We start from the raw sequence: 6,133 nt of genomic DNA, 5'->3' as shown, positions 1-6,133 counted from the left end.
TATCCATCTTTTAACGTTATAACGTAAGACATAATTGTTTACTTCATGATGACTTAAATGAATCACTTATCAGTGGACATCAACAGAACAATGGAGCCCAGACAGACTGACATCTCCTGGACCCTCAACAACTTACTGTAGAAGCTGAAGAGAGCCAAACACTCTGACACCTTCCTCACCATCTTATACAGAGACATTAGAGAGTGTCCTGACCAGCTATCTCACTATGTTGTGTGGGAACTACAGTCTCAGAATACAAGACCCTGCAGTGGACTGTGAAGAAAAGTTGAAAGATCTGTTCTCTTGTCCTGTGTGATTTTTGTACTGTGTATTTATTGTTCTACACATATCGTCTTTACAGTATATAACATTCTAATTTATGCAAGCTATATAGATAAATGACAATTAAATAACCCATTTGAACACTTAAACTTGATAAATGAGGCCCATTGTTGCCTTCTTCTTGTCCAAAGGCATAATCATTAAATGTTCTTCCCTCATATCGTTCCCCTTGTGGCCTGTTAGTAAACCTATTTCCAGCTATATGCTGACTGATGGTTACAGTCTTGGACAAATTGAATTGATATTCTTGGATTGCTGTGCATAAATGAATGCCCTCAAATGTAAAGGAACTGAAGCATTGTTGTGAAGAAGAGTGGGAGCTTCTATAAACAAATATGTAATACCAACAATAAGTTATTGTTGCTAAAGGTGGTTCTACGTGTCCCTGAATTATAGGGGCACTGATTTCTGATTTTTAGTTAATTTCTAAGGGTAAAACAGTCTACACATTGATTTTGTTGTCAAATGGTAAAATGATTTATAATCACACTGTCTGGTGTCACCCAGATAAGAACAGGATCCCTTTTTAGTCTGGTTTCTCTCATGGTCTCTTCATCACATAATCTCATGGAGTTTTTCTTTGCCACCATTGCCTAAGGCTTGCTAATTAGAAATAAATATAAATTATTTTTAAACCTTGTCATTTCTGTTCTATATTTGTATATTTCTGTTTCTGTATCTGCTTTGAGACAATGTCCATTTGTTTCATTTGTCATATTTAGTCATATGTATATATATATATATATATATATATATATATATATATATAGGGAGTGCAGAATTATTAGGGAAGTTGTATTTTTGAGGATTAATTTTATTATTGAACAACAACCATGTTCTCAATGAACCCAAAAAACTCATTAATAGCAAAGCTGAATATTTTTGGAAGTAGTTTTTAGTTTGTTTGTAGTTTTAGCTATTTTAGGAGGATATCTGTGTGTGCAGGTGACTATTACTGTGCATAATTATTAGGCAACTTAACAAAAAACAAATATATACCCATTTCAATTATTTATTTTCACCAGTGAAACCAATATTACATCTCAACATTCACTAATATACATTTCTGACATTCAAAAACAAAACAAAAACAAATCAGTGACCAATATAGCCACCTTTCTTTGCAAGGACACTCAAAAGCCTGCCATCCATGGATTCTGTCAGTGTTTTGATCTGTTCACCGTCAACATTGCGTGCAGCAGCAACCACAGCCTCCCAGACACTCTTCAGAGAGGTGTACTGTTTTCCCTCCTTGTAAATCTCACATTTGATGATGGACCACAGGTTCTCTATGGGGTTCAGATCAGGTGAACAAGGAGGCCATGTCATTAGTTTTTCTTCTTTTAGACCCTTTCTTGCCAGCCACGCTGTGGAGTACTTGGACGCATGTGATGGAGCATTGTCCTGCATGAAAATCATGTTTTTCTTGAAGGATGCAGACTTCTTCCTGTACCACTGCTTGAAGAAGGTGTCTTCCAGAAACTGGCAGTAGGACTGGGAGTTGAGCTTGACCCCATCCTCAACCCGAAAAGGCCCCACAAGCTCATCTTTGATGATACCAGCCCAAACCAGTACTCCACCTCCACCTTGCTGGCGTCTCAGTCGGACTGGAGCTCTCTGCCCTTTACCGATCCAGCCACGAGCCCATCCATCTGGCCCATCAAGACTCACTCTCATTTCATCAGTCCATAAAACCTTAGAAAAATCAGTCTTCAGATATTTCTTGGCCCAGTCTTGACGTTTCAGCTTGTGTGTCTTGTTCAGTGGTGGTCGTTTTTCAGCCTTTCTTACCTTGGCCATGTCTCTGAGTATTGCACACCTTGTGCTTTTGGGCACTCCAGTGATGTTGCAGCTCTGAAATATGGCAAAACTGGTGGCAAGTGGCATCTTGGCAGCTGCACGCTTGACTTTTCTCAGTTCATGGGCAGTTATTTTGCGCCTTGGTTTTTCCACACGCTTCTTGCGACCCTGTTGACTATTTTGAATGAAACGCTTGATTGTTCGATGATCACGCTTCAGAAGCTTGGCAATTTTAAGAGTGCTGCATCCCTCTGCAAGATATCTCACTATTTTTGACTTTTCGGAGCCTGTCAAGTCCTTCTTTTGACCCATTTTGCCAAAGGAAAGGAAGTTTCTTCCTAAGAAATTATTAGGAAGCCTAATAATTATGCACACCTGATATAGGGTGTAGATGTCATTAGACCACACCCCTTCTCATTACAGAGATGCACATCACCTAATATGCTTAATTGGTTGTAGGCTTTCGAGCCTATACAGCTTGGAGTAAGACAACATGCATAAAGAGGATGATGTGGTCAAAATACTCATTTGCCTAATAATTCTGCACTCCCTGTATATATATGGAATTCTAACCATGCACAATGTGGAGTAAAATTTGATTGTTTGTCTCTCTGAGTTTAAAATAAATGTATTTCCATTGCAAATTTGAAAAAAAAAGTGAATGTTTTTCATATGTATTTAATATATGTAGAGATGTTATAATATTTATGTTGTAAATAACGTATGATAGTTATATGTAGAGATATACTAATGATATTGTTGTAATATGAGAAATTTGGTGGAAACATAAAGCTCGTACAACACACAATTTCCTTATTAAAACATATGAAATCTCTATGAAATACATATAAATAAATGGCACTAAATGTAAATAAATCCTATATGACTATTTTACTAGTATATTATTCAATCTAACAACTTTATATTATTTGTATATAAATATCTATGTCCTATAGTTTTTGCTAATACCATATCACCATTGCATACTGTCAGCATAAGACATGAACTATTGTTTCTATTAAAAACTAAGATGCTTCTCTGTTGTTTACTAAGCAGAGCACACAATTTGACCATTTTCATTTCTTTCACTTAATATTTCATCTCTCTCACTTCATGCTACAGGGTGGGTGGAGGTTTGGCTCAAGTCACCTTACCCTCAGCTAGATTTGCAGTGTCTATTCCCCACAGGCTTTAGCTCTGGATGGGCTCTGTTTGACTGTCTATACTACATTGGAGTTCTGTCATGCAATGGAGTTCTAGTGTCCTGTTAGTCTATACCCTTGTGTATCATTCTGTTCCCTGTGATGTTGTTTAGCTCCAAATGAGTGTTTATCTCCTCAGAATCACTGCATTTCTACCTATAAACCTATCCCTACACTGTAAAAAAAATTCTGTAAAGTGTGAAATTGAAGCTCATTTGCAGATACCAGACCACAGGTGAATCTAAAATAAGCGTGTACATCTTTAATCATATTAATTTTATTTAATTTTGCACCTGAAGACAGTGGATGTAAATTTATTATTCCTTAGTTAAGTGTGTGTGTGTTTGCAGCTGGTTGCATATTTTTGTTTTTCTTTGTAGAAAAGTTACCCTAATAAAGAGGGAAATGTAAATTATTTTAATTTTGAATTTGCCGCCTTTTAGCAGTTTGTTTTTGTTAAGCAGTGGGGATGTGAACAAATATACAATTTCTCATTAGCAACTTTAGATAAAGAAAGTAAAACTATCATAAAAAAATCACAACAATAAAAACAAGGAATTAAAAAAGGTTTAAAATTTTATTTAAAATTAATTAAGACACTTAAGAACAGAATAGAAATTGATTATACAAAAAAATACAGTGGGGTCAGTTCGGACGTAGCACAGTGCTCATTTAGTAAATGCACAGCTAAACAATATGCTAATTGTGGCCGTTTATGTGAAGTTAACATTATGCCAAGTCGTCCCAAATAAAACAATGCACAGGAAACGGCTTTGGCGTGTTAGTTGCAGTGCACTATACAACAAGCTATTGTAAACAAGCTAACGTTAACTAGAGAAGTAAGATTTTAGTCGCTAATATAGCAGATTCATGGAAAATTACATCGGTAACCGCAACTAATTTATAAATGAGTCTGCATCAACTACATTAAAGAGAATCGCTTAATTTAAAGTGAATAAAATACCCTACTTAATGGAGTTCAACATTAATTGAGCCGCAGCCACACCTGACTCGTGTGTGCAGAATAGGTGAGATGAACTGGGAAAGCAGGCAGTGGGTCAAACCACTGTGAGGAAGGGGAGGGGGAACTCATTCATTCATTTTCTACCGCTTATCCCATAGATATATACACTAGATGTCACATTGGGGTCCTAAAAATGCGTCAAAACCGCCGCCATCTTTGTACGATGCTCCTTTACCTCAAATGCATGGACAATGCCGGACTTCTGTGCTGCAAATGGTTGTTCAAATGAAAGAAATCTAAAAACCAGACAGCAATGGATTACATTTCACAAGTGAGAATGTGTTTTATGCAGAGGTGGTTAGTAACGAGTTACATTTACTCCGTTACAGTTACTTGAGTAAGTTTTTGAAAAAATTATACTTCTAGGAGTAGTTTTAAATCACTATACTTTTTACTTTTACTTGAGTAGATTTGTGAAGAAGAAACTGTACTCTTACTCCGCTACATTAGGCTACAATGATCTCGTTACTTTTCTTTTTACCTCTTTGGTATTCTACACATCAATTTTAATGTTTAGTTTTGACAGATAGAGAAACTTCCGCTAAGGCTCTACCACGTGACTGTGTTTAACCAATCAAACGTAGTTGTGCAGTCTCGTCACGTTACCATACTCAATCTCAGCGGCGGGACGGGTTAGTTAGCAACATGTCAGAATCAACCTTCGGCAATGCAGACACAAATGAGGAGGAAAGATAGGCGCATGTTTGTCTTTTAGGTTACATATGACAGAAGTAAGGGAGAACTTTTCCTGCTATATACTATTGAATTAATGGACGAGGCGCAGGCATACAGTACACAGAGCAGTTTTGTCGAGTTCAGCTGTTTCGAGTTTTTTTTATGTGCTCAACTTTACTCAGCGCCGCATGAGCCGACAAACAGATGACGTCAGACGTGTCGTTTCTTACAGCGCCGAACACACACATATTTAAAGGGATAGTTCACTCAAAATGAAAATTCTGTCATCATTTACTCACTCTCATGTTGTTACAAACCTGTATAAATTTCTTTGTTCTGATGAACATGAAGGAAGATATTTTGAGAAACAAAAACAGCTTTGCAACCAGAAGCTTTAGCTTACCTGAAACTAAGGAAAGTACTAGAGGCTTCCTGAAATTAAAAGGAGCAGAGATGTATTTCATTATTATTGCCATTTCATCAAGGCATCAAATGTGCAACAGTCACAACACAAAAGAAATGAAATGTGTGTGTGTGTGTTTCCTTCTGTTGTTCTGTCACTGGAGACACACACAGTTTATGAGAATTTATGGGCTGCCTCGTTCTAGTTCTGCCTGGTAAAGTATAAAGGTTTGGAAATTTGTGTTACTTGTGCATATTTATTTTTTATTTGTTATTATTTTATTTATTAAGTACTTGAATTTACCTGAATTATTTTAATTTAAGCTATTTTGTAATTAATTAATTTTAATTTATTTTATTGATTGGATGAGCCATAATTTGCCTAAAGATTATTATGTTGGCTTTGTAGAAGCCAACATTCTGAAATCCGTTATAAGCTTATTATTATTATGTTGGCTTTGTAGAATCCAAAATTCTGATTTCCTTTATAAGCTTATTATTATTAATGGTGCTTGCAAAGCATCATTATTGTTATTCTGCATACTTATTAATGGTGCTTGAAAAGCATCATTATTGTTATTCTGCATACTTATTAATGGTGCTTGAAAAGCATCATTATTGTTATTCTGCATACTTATTAATGGTGCTTGAAAAGCATCATTATTGTTATTCTGCATACTTATTAATG

Source organism: Tachysurus vachellii, chromosome 16, assembly GCF_030014155.1.
Source record: "Tachysurus vachellii isolate PV-2020 chromosome 16, HZAU_Pvac_v1, whole genome shotgun sequence".
NCBI classification, from domain to species: Eukaryota; Metazoa; Chordata; class Actinopteri; order Siluriformes; family Bagridae; genus Tachysurus; species Tachysurus vachellii.
This window is presented reverse-complemented; position numbering follows the sequence as displayed.